The sequence below is a fragment of the Ochotona princeps genome, chromosome X, assembly GCF_030435755.1.
Source record: "Ochotona princeps isolate mOchPri1 chromosome X, mOchPri1.hap1, whole genome shotgun sequence".
Taxonomy (NCBI): domain Eukaryota; kingdom Metazoa; phylum Chordata; class Mammalia; order Lagomorpha; family Ochotonidae; genus Ochotona; species Ochotona princeps.
This window is the reverse complement of record NC_080865.1, coordinates 60,416,546-60,437,868: the sequence shown is the minus strand read 5'-3', so window position 1 is coordinate 60,437,868 and position 21,323 is coordinate 60,416,546. Positions and strand designations below refer to the sequence as shown.

General features: G+C 39.7%; 1 pseudogene; it reads left to right on the top strand.

Annotated features, from left to right (window-relative positions):
- The first annotated feature begins 3,185 nt into the window (after window positions 1–3,185).
- LOC101522254 (large ribosomal subunit protein uL14-like) overlaps window positions 3,186–21,323 on the top strand; it is a 64,899-nt pseudogene continuing 46,761 nt past the window's right edge.

Sequence of the window (21,323 nt, the reverse complement as noted above, 5' to 3'; positions counted from 1 at the left end):
CATTTGTATTTAGTAGGACATCCAGTTGGACAAACAGTGTGAAAATCTCCTGCTCACTTTGTAAGAACTCATCTCCACAACAGTCCATCCACTCTTAAGGTTTAAAAGTAAAGACCGGGCCCGGCGGCATGGCCTAGCGGCTAAAGTCCTCGCCTTGAAAGCGCCGGGATCCCATATGGGCACCGGTTCTAATCCCGGTAGCTCCACTTCCCATCCAACTCCCTGCTTGTGGCCTGGGAAAGCAGTCGAGGACGGCCCAATGCATTGGGACCCTGCACCCACGTGGGAGACCCGGAAGAGATTCCAGGTTCCTGGCTTCGGATTGGCGCGCATCGACCAGTTGCAGCTCACTTGGGGAGTGAATCATTGGATGGAAGATCTTCCTCTCTGTCTCTCCTCTTCTCTGTATATCTGACTTTGTAATAAAAAATAAATAAATCTTAAAAAAAAAAAGTGAAAACCAAGGCCCCACGTGGTGGCCTAACAGCTAAAGTTCTCACCTTGAATGTGTCAGGATCCCATATGGGCCTGAGAAAGCAGTTGGACATGGCCAGAAGCCTTGGGACTCTGCACCTGCATGGAAGAACTGGAAGAAGTTCCTGGCTCCTGACTTCAGATTGGCAAAGCACTAGCCGTTGCGGTCACTTGGGGAGTGAATCATCGGACAGAAGATAAATAAATAAATAAATAAATAAGTAAATAAGTAAATAAATAAATAAATAAAAGCAAAGACCAGAAAAAATGGGAAAGATATTCTGTATACAGGGTGAATCAATGTCACTATTAGGAATTAGCTATTACAGAAATTGTGCGACACGGAATTATTTACTTTATTTCATTGATCATACTATTTTTTTTAAAGTTCAGAACGTATACCACTTCAAACAACACTCATAAGTTAGAGTTTCTATGATTATTTTGTATGTGATGAGACCAATCTTAAAATTGAATAGTCTTAATCTGAAGTGTCAGGGAGAGTATTGCTTAAGCTGCTACTTGCAATCATATATGAGCATCACATTAGCCCCTATGGTTCCAGATGACATCCAGCTCCATGCTGAAGCACATGGGAAAGCAACAGAAAATAACTATGAGTGCTTAGGGCTCTGCCACCTCTTTGAGTGAGCCAGACAGTGTTCCAGCCCCCTGTATTTGGCATGGCCCAGCCCCTGAATTTTTGCCCATTTGGGGACTGGATTGGTAGATGGAAAAATTTGCTGTGTCTTTCCTCTTTCTCTATAACAGTCCCTTTTAAATAAACAAGTAAATAAGTCACTATGCAGTGTTCTTCACCATTTTGCACTATAGATATTCTCAAGAATAATTACACCCCAACTGTTGTGGGCTAAAGAGTTGATTAGTGCTCATTAGTCTGGGCAGGAACAGGAATGGGGCTTGTGGCTAAAAACACCTAGACTAATTGGACTCATCTGTATCCAATATCCTGCTAAATGAGTATGTGGGGGGAAGAGTATATACATCCCAGAGTTTGGGACAAAAAAGGATGTGCATGTTACCATCAATACTTGCTCTGGATTTATTCTAGCTACTCCTCAGACAGGGGAACAAGTCAGGCATACTCTAGCCCATTGCTATGAATGTTTTTCCATCTTGAGAACTCCCAAATCTATCAAAAAGGATAATGGCCCTTGCTATATTAGCAGTAAGTTTCGTGATTTTGCTACCTCTTTCCACATACAACTAATTACAGGTATTCCTTATAATCCTCAAGGACAAGGTATTGTGGAACATGCCAACCATACTATTAAGGATTATCTTATTAAAACAAAAAAAGGGGAGTATAGCACTCCCCAAGATCATTTGACCCTTGTATTATTTATCTTAAATTTTCTAACATTGGGTGCTGAAGGATGATCTGCTGCAGATCATCTTTGGAATCCAACTCAGAAGCAGAAGGGTCACGTGATGTGGAAGTATCCCTTGACTGGTCAATGGAAAGGCCCATATGATCCCGTCCTCATATGCGGGCAAGGATTAGTTTGTGTTTTCCCAGAAAACGAAAATGGCCCATGGTGGATTCCTGAGAGGATTGTCCAGCAAGCTCCTGCTGCAGATTCTTGTGAAAGCTCGGGTACTGGCCATAGTGATGGCATTTGAGTCGGAAGATCGACGGGACAAGCAATTATATTGGGTTATTGTTAAGCACCCCTCCTTTTTGTCCTCTTCCTATGAGCACCAAGGTCCTGATATTTCCTGCCAGTTTCTCCTTAAATCAGAGTACCAGATTGCAGTGTGCGATCCCAGCTGTTGGGGATCTGGCCTTCCCTTTAAATACAGCTCAATTTCTACCCATGCTTTTTCTTATCATTCCCCTATTATTATCATGGGGAAAATACCCACCTTTTCTATGTGGCTGCTTTGTGGGGTATGGACATGAGCCGGTATGCCCCCCCCCCACTTTTTCCTTCTTCAGGGATGCAATTATTCCTATGGAATTTATTAGTTCTATCACTCCTCTGGATTTGAGGACTCGCTCACATGAGTGAACCTCAGCTCCTTGAATTTTAAGCCCATGTCTGCCTGTGTTAACCCCCTACTTTTCTCTTACATACAGAAAACGTCTCTGAAGTGAATTGCACTGAGGTCAGCTGCACCCTAACAGCATGTTGGAATGGCAATGGTGATACTGCTATTGTGATACGGCTGCCCAGAATCCTGCCTATGCCTGTTGGGACTGATGGAGAGGCCTCATTTGGCCTGATAAGGCATAAAAGAGACTTTGACATAACATCGATCATCATAGCCAGCATTGCCCTGTCGGCAGCCATCACCACAGCAGCAGTGACATTAGGACATGCCACAGCTACCGCTGAGATCATGAACAAGCTTGCAGAACTGACTGCCTGAGCAGTGAACAACAGAACCGTATAGATAAACACGTGTGGGTGGGCATGTTTACATGTTAAGAGCAGGTTGTCTGGATGGTAGAGGAGTGGCACATGCTGTGGGATATGGTTAGGGCCTGTTGTTGTCTATCATCATGTCTTTATGTATGTAATACCTGTGCAAGTGCAAAATGTTTCTCAAGCCTGGGAGCTGCTGTCTGCTCATTGCTACCAAGCTAAAGATACTCCTAGCCATGGAACAGGGCTACCAGCCTCCCCAAGTATGGTTTGTGCAGCTGCATCAGGCAACGCATTGAATGGCAGCCAGTGACGGGTAAGATGGACTGGGCACTGGCCAACCTTAAGCAGGGGCTCCGTCATGCTACGGAGATTCCAGATGACAGGTAAGGCTGATGACCTGAGAGTCCACAACCTAAGACAGGCACATTCAAGTCTGCTTTAAAACAAAAAATGGGGACCAGTTGTGGACTAAGGAGTTGATTAGTGCTCATTAGCCTAGGCAGGAACAGGAACTGGGCTTGTAGGTAAAAACACCTAGACTAATTGGACTCATCTGTATCTAACATGCTGCTAATGAGTATGTGGCGGGAAGAGTATATAAGGAGAGGTGAAGGGGTAATAAAGAGAGACTTCGCAGAGACTTCTACCATCACTGGTCTCCTGTCGGTGCTTCATCCCCAGACCCTGTCCGTGTACACGTTACTGGCTCTGCTGGCCGGAGCACCCAACAACTTGTTTTCTACATACGGTAAACTCAAGTTTAGAAAGCAGATATGCAGAGTAGCATACTTATGAAAGCCTAATATAAATTAAATCTTAAATTATATCAACAACATAGATGCAAAATCTAAATAGGTAAAAACAATGACAACTGAACACTCAGAATATAATCAAACAATCTAATCAACTGTCAACTTGTTCATTTTTATTTTCCATTACAGTTTTTCAGATATAGCAATTCCTTTCTCCCCTTCCCTCTCACATCCCTCTCATCAATTTATTTATTTATTTTTTTTTTAAAGATTTTATTATTATTGGAAAGCCGGATATACAGAGAGGAGGAGAGACAGATAGGAACATCTTCCATCTGATGATTCACTCCCCAAGTGAGCCGCAACGGCCAGTGTGCGCCTCTCCGAAGCCAGGAACCAGGAACCTCTTCCGGGTCTCCCACGTGGGTGCAGGGTCCCAATGCATTGGGCCGTCCTCAACTGCTTTCCCAGGCCACAAGCAGGGAGCTGGATGGGAAGTGGAGCTGCCGGGATTAGAACCGGCACCCATATGGGATCCCGGGGCTTTCAAGGCGAGGACTTTAGCCGCTAGGCCATTCCGCCGGGCCCTTATTTTTAAAAGGTATATTCTCAAAATAATAATAAGCTAGGTTTTTCCTCATACCACAGGATTTTTTGAGAGCTCAAAGTTGAAAAGAATATTAAAAAATATGAGGAGTCTTTGCCATATTTATTTCAATATCTAAGGGAGAAAGAATACAGATACTAAAATCACAACAGGTTTGAATAATTTAAGGATGATCTAATATGATTTTTCTGAATAGTATGAAATTTGAGCACTTGTGATAAGATTTTTTGGAAAACACAACATTTGTTAATGTGTTACATTCATGACTTCACGGGTCTTTTGTGTGCTAGTATATATTAATAATCATCCGAATGTAGAGCAGATTGAATTAGCTATGATTTCCATTATGTATTTGCAAACTTCATTCTTCTACCTTGGCTTTATGGGAATGTAGTTGGTAAATGAAAATTGTGCATGTTTAATGTATACAAATTGACGTTGATGCAGGCATGCATTCCAATATTATTACTATAGTTAATCTAATTAATATATCTTTTTTTCTATGGAGAGAACACTAGAGATCTGCCTTAGTAAATTTCAAGTGTACAGCACATTGATACTATGGTTACCCTGTTATACAATTGCTACTCAAATTTTTATCATTTAACTTTATTATGTAACAGTGCTTGTAGTTTGTTTATTTTTGGTGAAATATCTTGAGTGCCATAGAATATGTTTTAAATTCCACAAAGCACTCAAATAATAATACATGTGCCATAATGTTCAACAGAGGAAATAATAATAGCAAACATACAAGCAGAAACAGTAAATGAATGACTCCTGCTCCTGTACTTACAGGTAAGAACATTGTATTATATGCATTCATCTAGCTCTACTTCTCAATCCCTCCTCTATTTTTATATATAAATTAAAACAAGTAGATTTTCTTAAGCCACAAAGCAACAAAACTGGAAGATGAATTGGTTCTAAATGACTTAGCAAGACTGAGAAAACTGAATCCAAATATACAGGTGAGGAAAATTTAGAGCATATTAACACTACAGAACACTGAGACTCGGGGATTGGAAGCACAAGCACACCTGGAGTTGAAGAAAATCATTTTAAAATAAAAAAAGACAATTTGGAATTTATTTAAACAACAGAACTCCAAACCAAATTCCCATATCAGCAAAAGACAGCTTTTTATTTTTTGGAGTAGTGCAGAGGAATAACTGCTTCCTGGGTGCTGAATCATCCTCTTTCTGGCTCCTTAACTCCTCTGACTTAGAAACAGAGGCATTGATATTCATCAACTATTATGAAAGTAAATTATCATTAAAGAGATCTAATTGCCCATGAATAAGGTCGAACTAATCACATCAGTAATCCCAAGAAAAATAACCAAGCTAAGTCATAGGTGCATTCAAAACTTCAAAACATATTTTTTATTCTCCACTCTCAATAACTAAATATTTTAGAAAAGCATTTAAAAAAGAAATCTAAATACAGGGAAAAAAACATCTTAGACGAAACGACTATTTTTCAGAAATAAGAAATATGAAAAAATGAAAATCCATTCAGGATTACATTTTAAAAAGATAGCAGCAATTTTAAACTGTTTAAACATAAATTTTAATAAATCACCCGGAAATCAGAACAAATGGCAATGAGATGGAAGCTAGCAACAGAAGTCCTAGATCTGAAATAAAGACATTCTAGAATCCAGTATAAGCGATAAAATGGAGGGAACTTTAATATGTGAACTATTTTAAAAATATTTTCCAGAAATGAATGCAACCAAAAGAGACAGCAGAGTATCCCACATATTTGATATGAAATAAAAAAGTAACAAAGTGTAACCGTTAATGACTTTAAAACAATAAGAAAAAAGATATTATAGCTTCTAAAATGATACAAATATCGACACAAGCAGAAAATAAAATGTCAGAATGTTATGTGATACATGAGGAAGATAGTGTAGTTATCTACCACTAAAAGAAATCATTAATTATGATGTGATTTTACTTTTTAAAAAGTCATTTTTAGATATTCCTGGGCACAAAAAATTACTTCTAATAAGTGTGTTGTCAGAAAGTATTAGATGACATAGTCTATTGACATAAGGAAGAACATTTTTAAAATGAGGAAGACATGGATGCAAGATTTAAGAGTCTAAAATAGAAGATAAGGAAACAGACATAACCTCACAGAAGCTAGTAAGTGGAGATCACAGAATGATTTCTAGGTGAAAAAAGTTGAGAGAAAGCAGGTTAGAGTTTAGAAAGCTTCAGGACTAGATTCTCTGCAATCAAATAAATAAAACTGCAGATATTTCAAAATATTCTCTCTCTCTCTCTCTCTATATATATATATATATAATATATATATATATATATATATATATATATATATATATATATATATATTAGGTTTTATTAATTGGAAGGCAAATACACAAGACACAAGACAGGGGCAGGGAGGGGAAAAAAGAGAGACAGAAAGAAAATTCTATCTGGTGGTTTACTTCCCAAATGGCTACAATAGCCAGGGATGGGCAAGGCCAAACAAGGAGCCTAGAATTCCATCTGGTTCTCCAACTTGGATGGCAGGTATTCAGGTTGGTTGGGTCAACTTCTGTTACTTTCTGAAGCGCATTAACAGCTTTTGGGTCACAATGTGGATGCTGGCATCACTGATGGAGGCTTAGTCTATGGTGCCACACTGTTGACTCCAAAGAGATTTTTCTGTTTGTGTTTAAAACAAATTAGAGCTCTATAGGAAAAACAAAATCAGTTTTCCAGATGGTTCGATTTTGTTTTGCCAGATTTTTGGGAAATGGAGTGTTCCATCCAGCTGTCCATAGACAGCTATTTAGTTCAGTTACTCATATGCTATTTGAAGTATGTTGTATGTGATCCGGATATCCGCCATAACCCATACTCGGCAAAGAATCATTATTTCAGAGTTTTCTATGACAATAATAAATAATTTAAAATGCAAGTATGATAATTTCCATTAAATGTTCTTAAATGGGTTTTCACCAGGGTTTTCTTCAACCTATACAGCCTGAGCTGCCAGGAGTTTCATTCTATTCCTCAGGTTGCAGGGCCTGAGAACTCACGCAAGGAACTGTTGGATCATGTTTGGGGACTCATGCACATGTTTGAGTTCCACAGGGGTGGGTATAAACAGGAGAGAGAAAGGCTCCATGTGGGCATGGTATGTTGATAGGTCAGGCCTTGTGATTTGTGCACATGCTTGGGTCTCAAGTGGACGGAAGCGCAAGGTCCCGATCTAGTGTGTGTGCCAAAGAATTGAGTCTGGGGTATTGTGCAAGAGCTGGGGGTCCTTGGTTGATGGGCAAATCTCTAGGTCAGTATATCACCCCATCAAAAGACTGGGCTTGGGAAAACCACCTGGTAAACCCATGTGTGTCCAGGCACAGTACTGTGGATTGCTTAGGGTTTCAGGTATGTAGATGTGTGGGAGGTAGGGTCGCTAAAGGAGTATGTTGCATATGAGTTATTACTTCTTGCATGTAAGGAAGAGTGTTGAGACTGAGTGGCTTTTAAGAGGGAAGCTGGAGGACTTCCAACTCACGTGGAAGACTTAAGATGGTGTAGTTAGCCTTGACCACCACTGACCACTACCTACTCTTGCACACTAAAGCTAGGGCTGGAGGTCTACCTGGAAGGGGTAGACCACAGTACCCACCAGTGAAAGTCATGTCAGGGAACAGGTTACATTAGGTTCAGCCATGACACTAAGCAGTACATGAAGGAACCAGGTCTGGGAGCAGATTCTGTGGGGGATGTGTGGGCTCACATCTACGGGATTGCAAATGTTCACTGGCTTGCTTAAGAACTGGGGATGGTGATGGGCCAAAATTAGGCACGAGCAATACTCATAAAAACTGGGGTTGGGAATACACCAAGCTGGTTTAGGCTACAGCACCCACAGGTACAACCAAGAATTGGGTGTGCAGCTATATAAGCCAAAGTGTCCATTAGCATATACAAAGGCTGGGTGTGGATTATGCCAGGTAAGGATTTAGCACCAGCTGGCACATATGGGATCTGGACCTGGGAGTAGGCCTGGTTGAAGAACATGGGGAACTCCTCTGGTGGGATGTAGCTCCTGATGTAAGTCTAGCTGGGTGTGGGGCAGGCCATACAAGGCTGCTGCACTTGTCAGCAGGTGTGTGGCTTGGCTCTGGGTTGGGTGGTGTAATCTGGTATGTATAGGCCAACTCATGGCGCACTGGTAAGCTCAGTAGCCAGGATGGGGTCTAGTCCATGCTGGGCTAGGATATCACAACAACCAAGTTTGGATGAAGGCCAAGATAGGGCAGGATGAGCAGAACTAGGCTATTGGACCCACCAGTGAGATTTGGGACTGGGGGCAAAGTAGACCAGGTCAGACTGTAACATCTGATAGCAAAGATCAAAACAGGGTTTATGCCATGGTAGGCTGGTTCAGAGCAACCAATGGCATGAGAGGATCTGTAGCAGGGAGCAGGCACATTCCATGAGCTAAGGAGATGCTCCAGCTGGGTTGATTCCCACTGGTAAGTACAAAAGGTGGAACAGGGGCAGTGAACTGGGCCAATGCACCTGCCAAGACAGGAGTTGCATCAAATCAGCCTGAGCTAAGAACTCACTGGTGTGTGTGTGTGTGATATCTGCCACTGAGAGCTTACCTGATAGAGGAGCTTAGGGAACTCCTCTGTTAGGATGCAGTCCCTGCAGGTGAGCACAAGAACCAAGGCTGTGATCAGCCAGATCAGGCCAAGTTACAGTATCCCCTGGCATACATACATGTGGGTCAGATCAGGGTGGACAAGGTTAGGTCAGTTCATAGCACCCCAGATGTGGTGCAGGATAGACTGAGTTGGCCCACAAAACCTGTCAGTATAAGCTGGAACTGATGGCAGGTTCAAGGCTGTATCACCTGCCGTAAATGTTAATGTGAGACGGGCCATGCCAGCCTGGGCTATGGCACCCACTAACATATAAATGACTCTGGGCAAGGGCTAGGATACTAGGTGGGCTGTGCGGGCACTTATGTTAGCTACTGCTCTTGCTGGTGAGTGTGAGAGCTGCGACTGGGGGAGGAACAGACTGGGTGGGGCTATAACACATGTTGGCTTGCATATAAGCTGTGTCAAGGGAAGAGCCATGCTGGGTTAAGTGACCATATTCACTGGTGTGTGAATGAGAAATATTAGGTGCTTGCTGGTAGCACTTTGTCACAAAATCAACTGGCAAATACCAAGACTGCGGGCAGATACTGTCAGGTTTGACCACAGTACCGCCTGAAAAGGGCAAGATCTGGGGCTGGGAGTGGGCCTAGTAGAGAGACTGTGTAATTCTCTGGTGCGCCACAGCTCCAACCAGTGAGCATGAAAATGAGAGCTGGAGGTGGAACTGGTTGAACAGGCAGTAGCACCCACTGGCATAAGTGTAAGCTTGATAGTGGTGTTGGTCTGGATAGAATAATCTGTTGCACCATTTGATGGATATAAGAGCCAAATGGGATGAAGGAATGACTGGACCAGTCTGCTGCACATAGTGGTGTATGCAGGAGCAAAGCCACAAGGCAAGCCTGGTGGGAGCTATTGGGTGTCGTTCTGACTGGGCATCATTTCCCACTGGTATGCATGAAGGCCAAGTGTGTGGTGGGCAGGGATGGGCTGGGCCACAGCATCCACTGGATTACACATGAGATGGAGCTAAGGACAAAAATTACATGGCAACTGCAACCACCGGTGTATCAGACACAGGTGACAGATTGAGCTGAACCCTGCACCAGCCGGCACACACAGGAGTCAGGTCTGGAGTCACCGCAGACAAGGTTTCTTTCGTGATCTCCTGAACTGGAACACTGAATGCAAATCTCCAGCCTCGAGGAAAAACACAGGATCTGTGGTGTGATGGTGGAGTGCATATGTCAGAACTGGACCTGCTCAGTTGTTAAAGCCTTGCAGTGGACAGCATGCCCAGATGCACATGGGGAACAAGGCAGATGATTGAAGCCTGCGGAGACTGTCTAATACCATGCAGGGCAGAACAAAATGGACAACACTGATGGTTGAGCTTCAATAGCGGATATGGGGTATGCTGAGATTCTGACATGGATGATGTCAGCCAAAGGACTTTGGAGGGGTTTCTTCAACCTTGAAGCAATGAAATGAGTAATATCTCAGAACTACCAAAACTACTTTAAGCAGGACACTTATAACATAATCCACATCAGGGACTCTAGGATGACATTGATCAGTTATACCACACCCTCGGGTACTGGTGTGGTTAGGCATCTGGCAGTGGCCCTCTCTTTTTTCCTGAACTAGGAAAAAAATGGAAAGGAAAATTGGAAGCAGTTGTCTAACCCACTTTCCCCCATTCCTTGACCCTTCACACACTGTGGTCCACATGGGCATGCATCTTTTTCAAGTATGTAAGCATCATCAAAAATAAAATAAATGTATTATGAAAAAAAACAAAAAGAATAAAACATTTCTTAAATAGAAATGGAAAATTTATTTTTATATCGAATACTGTAATGACCCTAATACACACACACACACACACACACACACACACTTAAGTCAGATATACAGAGAAAAGGAAAGACAGAGAGGAAGATCTTCCATCTGCTGATTCACTTCTCAAATGGCTACCACAGCCGGAGCCGTGCCGATACGAAGCCAGGATCTAGGAGCTTCTTCCAGCTACCCCACATGACTGCAGAGTTCCAAAGCTTTGGGCCGTCCTCTACTGCTTTCCCAGGCCACAGGCAGGAAGCTGAACAGGAAGCAGGGCTGCTAGGATATGAACCAGTGCCCATATGGGATCCCAGTGCATGCAAGGCAAGGACTTTAGCCGCTAGACTATCACATAAAGCCATTTCTATATTTCTTATTAACAATAAATTACAGATAAGAATACATATGGTTACCAGAAATATGAAAATTAGTCAGCTTGGTTACTTAATGACCTGGAATGTTTTCTTAGTTATTTCAACAAGTAATAGTGTTTGAGGCTACTCTCTTGTAAACATACTTGTATTTTTAGTTTTATGGCATTTTACACATACTCCTTTAGTTTGTAAAATTGTAGGTTCCTTGGAATTGTGTAGTCAGTAGGCTTATGAGGTTTGCAATAATCTGAATCCAATTCGAGTGGTAAACAGATGACAAATCAAATCTTTGTTCCAGACCAGGTGAATATGATAGGGTATCCAGATTAAAATGGCAGCTTTCTAAATTTAAATTTTGACAATGAAAAAAGCAATAAAATAGACACAGTAAAGAGTGTCTCAGTCTGTTTGACCTGCTGTTACAAAACAATTTGCACTGAATGAATGACAGCTACGTCTCACAGCTCTGGAGGCTGGGAAGTGAAAGATCAAGGCACTAATATATACAGCATGTGGTGGAGGCCTATTCCTCACAGGTGACATCTTTAATGTGTCCTCACATGGCAGAAATGTCAAGCCAGCTCTTGTAAGTCTGTTTCATAAAGAAACTGATAGAATTCATGATGGTGGAGACTATGTTATGCAATAATTCCTCACGGGCTCCATGTCTTCATATTTTTGCATCGGGTATCAGGTTCCAATGGATCAATTTTAGGGGAATATTAGCATTCAGACTGTAGTATACCATAACTTCTTGTGTGTATGTAAAACTTATTATTTAGGATTTATATATTTGAAATTCAGAGTTAGAGAAAGAGAGAGATCTCCCATCCACTGATTCATTCATCAGATGGCTGCCATGGCCAGGACTAGCCCATACTGAAGCCAGGAACAAGGCTTCAGGAACAAGCCAGGAACAGTACCCCCTGGCAAATGCTAAGGTGATATGGACTACCCTAGACTTGGCTGCAGCACCCACCAGCACACGTGAAGCTGTGATGGGCTTGAGCCTGTTAGGGAAGCAGTAGAGACTCCAATGCTGGGCAAATGCTCTTACTGGTGAGCATGAGAGCTAGACGGGGGCAGACCATGTTGAGCCAGGCTACAACATCTGTTGGCCTACATAAGAACAGGGTTAAGGGGAGAGCCAGGCTGGAGTCGCTGATTATATCCACTGGTACAGGCATGAGCCAGAATAAGAGCAGGCAGGTTGTACTTTGCCTCAGCATCAACTGGCAAGTGCTGGGACATGGGGCAAGTCCTGTTGAGCTAGATTACAGAACCACCTGGAGAGTGCAATATCCTGGGCAGGGAGTGGGTCCATGGGGAGGTTGTGGAATCATCTATGATGGGATGCAGCTCCCACTGCCGAGCATGAAAACCAGGATTGGGGAAGGCCTAGCTGGTTAGGCTGTGGTACCTGTTGAAATGAGTTTGGGCTGAAGGGCAAAGTCGGTTGGGTTGAGTTAGGCTTCAATGAGACACGGAACAGAATAGACCAGGCCACTGCACATGCTGACAGACACAGGAATCAGAGCTGGGGGCCAATTCACTGGGAATTATTTGGAGTTCCTCTAACTGGGCTGCAGCTCCCCCTGTGGTACAAAAGAGCCAAGCTTGTGTTGGCCAGGTCTGGGGTGATCTACAGCATCCATTGGATTGCTGAGGATAGAAGGAAGAACAAATGAAGCAACTACCCCAGTGAAGCTTGACAGCAAATATCTGGGCTAATGAAGACTCAGCGGCAGACTATGACAGCCAATTGAGGTTGGAAGGATTTCCTCATTCTTGGAGCAGTGATATCAGCAACATCTTAGAACTATTGAAACCACATGCACAGATCCCTCAGAAAATGCTCCACAATGTGGAGCCTGGGATGACATCAGGTGGCAGTTTATGTGGAGGTTGAGAGGCTGGATGTCGTTTCTCCTCTTGTGTCCTCCTCTCCCCCATATACAAGAAGAAGAAAAAGAAAATGTGTGAACAATGTTTTCATCCACCAACCCTTGATCCTCGATCTTTCTCACCTTGGTCAACTATGTAAACATCATCAGAAATAGAATTTTTTTTAAAAAAATACTAACTTTTAATTAATGTGCATCCTTGAAGGCAACAGATTGTGGGGTGGCTCAAGTGTATGACTCCTTGTTAAAAGCATGGCTAACTCAGTCTAGTCCCTGACTCATGGCTTCAACTAAGCCTAGTCCTGGATATGTGGACATTCAATGAGTGAGCCAGAAGATGAACAATAACATGTCCATTTGCTACTTGAAAGGATATTTTTAAAAAAGCATTTAAAAAAAAATATAGATTTATTTATTTTGAAAATCAGAGTTAGAGAGGGAAGGGACAGATAGAGTTTGATCTGCTAGTTTACTGCCAAGATGGCTGAAATGGCCAGTGTTGGGTCAGGCAGAAGCCAAGTCCTGGCAACTTTATCCCTCTCTCTCAAGTAGGTGACAGATACCCAAATGTTTGACCCATTTTCTGCTGCATTTCCCAGGCCATGAGCAGTGAGCTGAATTGGAAGTGGAGCAGTGAGCACATGAGCAGTGGGCATCCATAGGATACGCTGGTGTCACAAGACGCAGCATTATCCCTATGCCACAGCATTTACCACAGAACATTTAAATTTTCTTCACTTTTCTGAAAATAGCATTATCTATATGATATATGCTATATACTGGTAATAAAGTATAAGATTGTACCAGTTAGAAGATATCTCTGTGCTCTTATAGAATTGGAAGACTAATGGGTAAACCGATATTGGTTAAGAAATTATAAACCAGAATGATCATGCCAAAAAACAATATGCAAAATGAGTATGTAAATGTAAGAAATGTTTGGCATAGAACATTAAATATGTTGCTGTAAAATCAGTCAGCCTTAGCAAAAATAGGTATAGTCTGAAGTAGATATATCTGAGTTCTAACTCCATGTGCTTTACATCACCTGGTCTGTTATTCTACAGTGTTGGACATTGGTATTGACCTTGGTAAATATTTTTCATACGCTATAAATAAAACATATTGTCAAGATAACATAATAGTTTATGAACATTTCCATGTTCATATGTGTGGATTGTACAAAGGAATAGAAAACTTAGTAAAGCCGGGAATTGAACTTTTTGGAGCCTTCAAAGTTTTACTTCAATTTTTGCAGGTTTTTATATGCAAAAATATGCATCTGTTTATACTGGAATATTTCCCTACAGGCTAATTATCTCTTGCATGGAATTTGTTTTACTAGAGCAGATCCTCAATGAAGCAAACAAATTCATTGAAAGGGTATTGTTTTTGCAGACAGTAACTTAGATTCTTAGATTTTAGATTGATAAGATAGAAGAAATCTTCCTTGGAGGACATCAGGTTATCAGTTGTCAACAACTTCCTAAAAACTTTTAAATGCCTATGTTTTAGAAAGAGAATTTGGTATACATAACTTCTCTGTCATTTGTTTTCAATTGTCATGTATGTGGCATAAAGGAGTAGTTCTATGGTTAATATGGCTCACTCTTAAGAAATACAGGCTGCCTTGAAAAGTAAGGGAATAAATTTTAAGTGTTTTCACTCCAAAAGAAAATTTATAAGTATGTGAGATGATGTATATTTGTAAATTAGCTCCATTCAGCCTTTCTAAATATTATAAATAATTCCAAGCATGTTATGCATAATAAGCATAAACAATAGTCATTTATCAATTAAAAAGTAAATAATCGGGTTTTTTTTTTTATTCAACAGTTAAATTTGTGGGTTTGAGAGCTCACAACCTCCATCTGAGCACCTGGGTTCAATTCCCAACTCTCGCTACTGATTTCAGCTTCCTGCTAATGCACATCCTGTGAGTCAGCAAGTGATGGTTCAATTTAAGGTGGCTCCCCATACAGGAAAGCTGGATTGAATTACAAGCTACTGGCTTTGATGCACCCGCAAAGTATTGTAGTCATTCTGCAGACTAGAGAAATAGATGGGAAATCTCTCTCTCTCTGTCAAGCCAATAATGTTTTAAGATTAAAATACATAACTGAGAGGCTGACACTATGGTTCAGTGGGAAAAGCCAAAGTCTGCAGTATCCCATATGGACATTCGTGTGAGTCCCAGCTGCTCCGTTTCCAATCCAGCTCCCTACTAGTATGTCTGAGAAAGCAGCAGAAGATGTTCTAAAATACTTGTGCTATTGATCTCATATACAGGATCCAGTAGAAGCCCAGGGCTTCTAGCTCCTGGCTTCTGGCTTTAGATTGCCCCAGCTCGATGTTATAGCCATTTAGAGAATGAATTGGTTCATGGAAGATAAGAGCAAACAAATAGATAAACTGAGTCCCTAGGAATAAATACTGAGTTTAAACACAAGGAAAGAAGTACATCCTGACTGACACCACTAAAATAGTGATTTTATATATGATAAACTGAAATCAGTGTAACAAAAATACTGCCTTATAAAATATTAGATTTGGTATATTTTTATTAAACAGTTTAAACACTGAAGAACTTTGTTTCTTGAAAATAATTTGTTTCCTAAGTGATTTAAATTTTAGGGTGCTGTTTTTTATACTAAGAAAATTATAAGATAACAAAAAATTCTGCATATTAAACATGTGTATTTTTGACAGTATTTTTCTGAATGGAGATCTGAGTACAGAAATTGTCCCAGGATCCTTAAAACTCGGTGCATCTCATAGGACATCTGAGGCTTTCATGACTGATGCATGAATGGGGCTTTAGAAAAAAGAAATATCTGAGAATACTCCAAAGAGGATGTTGAAAAAAAAAGTGATTAACCAATAAGTATCTTTAGGTGCAATAATTTTGAAATCTATGTTTTATATATATATATAATATATATGTCTAAAATTATATGTATATGTCATATATATTATGTTCATGAATTAAATATATATATATATCATATAAATTATTAAATCTTGTTAGTACTCCCATATACAAGACAGTATTATTAGCTCCCACCAGATATAGAGATATTAAGGCATGGAAAGATTAGCATTGTCACCAAACATCACTCAGTAAAAAAGCGGCGGAGTCAGGCTTTGAAATCAGTCATTCTGGGTAGAGAAGCCATTCTATTGCAGTCGCTATAGAATGAATTGCCTTGTAAGATCTAGTACAGTGCTGGCCAACAGTAGATACTAAAAAGATATGCTTTTGATTATATTCAAAGACTAAAAATGCAGATGACATAAAACCTAAACAAAATTTAATTTGCAAAATACTAAGAAAAAAAGATGCGCCATGGAAAAGCTTATGTATAATATAATGTGTTTAAAAATCAAAATCCAGTGATAATTTTTAGTGGCTACTTGTAAATTTTTTTCTCAGCTTCTGTTTTAATCTTATTTTGGGGGTGAACAATTCTCTGTTTATGAATTTACATTATATCCCATATTATTTCTCTAACATTTTATTTATGTTATGAAGTTGTCATTGTTCATTGGCAGTTATGCAGCAGAGGTAATAAGTATATTGAATCATAGTAGAAGAGATAAAAGGACAGAGACTTTTGCTTCTTTTTGTTGCTCTAGCTACACTCCAGGTAATGTTTCAGAAATAATTTCCTCTTTTAAGTACTTCTCTCTAGGTCCTTTTGATCTTCCTCTCTGTTTCTCTACCCGTACTAGACTGTTTTGATGACCACTACTTTGTAGTATGTCTCGATGTCTGGAACTGTGGTTCCTCCAGCTCAATTTTTATTCTTCAGGAGAGATTTAGCTATCTGATTTCTTGTGTTTCCAGATGAATATTTATATCTTCTTTTCTAAGAATGTTGTTGGAATTTTTATTTGAATCATGTTGAATTTGTATATTACTTTTGGCCATATGGGTTTTTTGAGGATGTTGATTCTGCCGATCCAGGATCATGGTAAGTTTCTTACTCTTAAGGATAGTTTCAGTTCTTTCACTGGGAGTCCATCTCAGGTCTGTATGCATAGAGATATACAGCACTTTGTCTTTATATCTGAACATATCAGTCTCTGCTCATTTCCATTATATATCCCCTAACTTACAGAATCAGTGAGCACAGTCCACATCTGGGTGAAAATTATAAGTTTTGATCAATGTGAAGTTAACAAATATGCTACTTAAATTAAAATGCATCACAAGAGTGGTGAAAACAGGAATCAAAAGTTTCTTGTAGGAGTAGATGCCAGCACATGACTCTAGGAATAGGGTGCCAGTGAGTGACTCCTATGGCAGTGGAGAAGCTACAATTAATAACCAGAATTTAGTTTTTCATGATATATAGCCAAACAGTGCTGAAATGGACATTTACAATCTCAAGTGTTTACAAGCCATTCATATCTTATGGATGATCAATTAAAGAACCACAAGGACTTATTCTGAGAGATACAGATAACTAGGGAAGTGCTAAAAGGAGAGGTTCACTAGAAAAACAGATTTGACTCTACAAAACTGCATTTGAAACAAGCAAGAGCCATTCTAAATGATGAGCAAAACAACCTGTAGCCATACAAGCTTCGAGATTGTTGATACGTTATCTTATATTAGGGCAAACATGTGATACGTGACCTTTCAGGGTTGGTTCACCTACCTTAGCATAATGGTCTCCAATCTGGACCATTTGTCTGCAAATGATTGTATTTCATTCTTTTAAACAGGTGAGTAGAACTCAATAGAATAGACAAATCACAGTTTCTTTATCCAGCCCTCTGTCCATGGGCATCTAGTCTGGTTACAAGTTTTTGCAATTGTTGATTGTACTGCAATGAATACAGGGGTGCATTTTGCTTTATTTTGCTTTGGGTATATTTCCAGGAGTGCAATTACTGGCTCACATGATAGGTGAAATTACAATTACCTGTGTATTCTCCATAATGATTTCCATGGTGGCTGTACCAGCCTGCATTCCCACCAGCAGTAGAGTAGGGCTCCTTCCCCACCCCGCAACATCCTCGCCGGAAGGTAAGTAAGTGGGGATTAAGTGGAACCAAATATTGTGTCTTTGCCTGGCTTTAGTATTAAGGTGATCTTTGCTTCATAGAAAAAGTTTGGAGGGATTTCCTCCCCTTCAATTGTTTTGAAGATTTTATGAAGAATTGGAGTCAGTTCTAATAGGGATGCTTTGTAGAATTCTACAGTGAAGCCATCTGGACCCAGACTTTTTGTTTTGGGGAGTGCTCTAGTTATTGTTTCAATCTCTGTCTCAGTTACAGCTTTATTTAGATTTTCTGTTGCCTTATGATTTAGTTTTAGTAGTTGGTAAGAGTCCAAGAATCTATTCATTTCTTGGAAGTCTTTGATTTGTTGGTGTATAATTGCTTGTAGTAATTTCTGATTATTCTCTGTATGGCTGAGGTGTCTGTTGTTACATTCCCTTTTTCATCTTTGATATCATCAATTCTTGTCTTCCCCCGCTTTTTTACTTTGTCAGTTGAGGCAGTGTGGTGTCTTTAGCTTATTTTCTTGAATTACCAGCTTCTTGATTCATTGATTTTGTGTATTGTTCTTTTGGTTTCTATTTGGTTTATTTCTTCTGTTATTTTTATTTTTATTTGTTGTTGTTGTTGTTGTTGTTCTTGGGATTGTTTTGCTGTTGTTTTTCTAGTTCCTTCAAGTATATACTTAGCTCACTTACCTGGTGTTTTTGTTTGTTTGTTTGTTTGTTTACTAATGTAGGCACAGATTGTGATGAATTTACCTGTTTACACTGCCTTGGCAGTTTCCCACAGGTCTTAGTATGTAGTGTTTGTGTTTTCATTGGATTCAAGGAATTTTTTTAAATTTCTTCTTTATTCTCTTCTCTGACCCATTGTTTATTCAGCAGTATGTTGTCCATCTTTCAAGAGTTCACAAATTTTCTATGGTCTTGCATCCATTGGTACATTCCCCAAATGGCCACTATTATCAGATCTGAAGTTAGAAGCCAAGAATATCCTCATGGTCTGCAATCTGGATACAAGGGTCCAAGCACTTCAGTTGTTTGCTCTGTTGTTTTCCCAGGCCATAAGCATTTAGATAAATGAGAAGTAGAGCAGATAGGACTAGACATTATGCCCATATGGGATGTCAGCATTGTAAGGCAGAAGATTAATGTGCTAAGCCACCATGCTGGCTCACTGAATAAAGATTTAAAAAATGTCGACTCTCCAGCCACTCCCACACTAATGGGGTCTCCCTGATTCTGGGGAATGCCCAAGCAGACACTTGTGGGCCAATCACTCTCCTTCACCAATGTTCTATACCCTGCATTCCTCTGCCTCTCTCTATTTCCTTGGCGATAACAGGGACTGCTGCTAGTTATCTACCTGTGTAGGTTTGAGACTCACACTGCTGTTCCAGTGTCTGTTTGCAACTGGCGTTCACCCTCCTGGACTGTAGGTCACCAGCTAAGATTCTGTGCTTTCACCAAAGCTCTTCCTTAGATTCGTAGCATCTGTCTGCCTCCGTGAACTCTAGGGAATTTCAGACACCTCGTCCACCACTTCTCTTCTTCCAGCTCCCTGTTCGTCTGGATTCTGCTCCCAAGCTTTTCTCATTTTCATCCACATCAGCCTTCCACAGTCTGCCATCTTGGATCTCCAACAGTCATGTATTTACAGATACTGTTCTTTCAAGTAACATTTAACCCAGCTTAACAGTTATTCATCAGGCGGTACTTGCTACATGCTAGGCCTGATCGGTTGATTCTGTAATATCTTAATTGTGCTTGAAGGCTTCTGCATTGCTCCTGACAGTGCCACACTTGATTTTAATAATTGCTTGTATGCCTTTAATTAAAAGTCAACATACTATTAATTGTCTTAAGCTCTCAGACTTTACAATTATTACATAACAAATCAGTTGCCACAAATTTTATACTTGGTTCATCTTTTAGTCAGAAGAATGGAAACTGAGTAACACATATCGCTATGAAATAGATTCTATTGACAAATAAAACTAAACTGTCACCTTTTGATGTCAGGAAGAAAGATAAATGTATCTTTATGGAAATTACAAATATGATTCATAATGAAATTTCTTAGCTTGATTTTAACTGGGTAAGAGAAAAATGCAAAAACAAATGCTAGGGAAGACAGTTTGTAGCATTGTGCTTGGACAAAATAGGACAAAATAGCAACTCCACCAGACCTCAGAAAAAAAGAAGTCCATCATGAATATAAATTGGTCAGCTTCATCAGTCCGCTTAGTCTTTTACAACATGCTTATATATGTTGGGAGAGTATATGTGTGATGAATTTCACAAACATAAAAGTTTTTGCTGGTGGGCACCTTGGGCGGTAAGATCAACATGCTGCTTTCACAAAGAAAACTTACACAAGTTTGTTTATACAAGCTGATTCAGCACTTTCTTCCTCAGTCCGTCACCTTATTCATCATTGTCACAAAATAACACAGCTAGTAAATCACAAAACATTTGACAAGATATTGTTCATCACCACCCCATACCAACTACATTTTCCCAAGCACCGAAATTCACTTTCTATTAAAAATAAAAGAAACAAAATTATACTTGTCAGAATAAGTTATTTGTATTACAAATTTATGAAATGCATTTGGAATATTTATACTACAAAATTGACTATACAAAGGAGCATAAGTCAGCTATTAATATTTTTTTTTAAATCTTTATTCAGTGAGCCAGCATGGACCCTTGTATCCAGATTGCAGACCATGAGGATATTCTTGGCTTCTAACTTCAGATCTGATAATAGTGGCCGTTTGGGGAATGTACCAATGGATGGAAGACCTCATTTGCTATTTTTCCTTCCAAATATAACTAAATAAATTTAATAAAAATATTTATTCAAATAAAATAATTATTTTTACTAGTTATTTCACAGTTGCCTGCTCTAAGAAGAATGTAGAAATGCAATACCACCAGTTTTTTTCTACCTTTATTAGGAGTTTGTATACATAGATATGTACTAGAATCTATAGTTAGCCATTTTAGAAAAAAAATAGTTAATAATGGAAGGTGAATGTCAAATAGCCAGTATACATGTACATTATTTAGCTACAGGGACATTTTTCATTTTGCTGTATTCAAATTTTTTTTGTTTTAAATTCTCTACAAAAAATCCTACAAATGCTTGTATCATTAGTATGTAGCTCTTTGGAAAATTACAGTAAATAAAGTTAAAAATGTTAATAACATAATAAATTATGTAAACCATTGACAATGGATTAATTAAGATTTTGCTGTACTGGGCTTTTATATTTGACTAATTATATTCTAAATAGTCATTTCTACTCAAAAATATA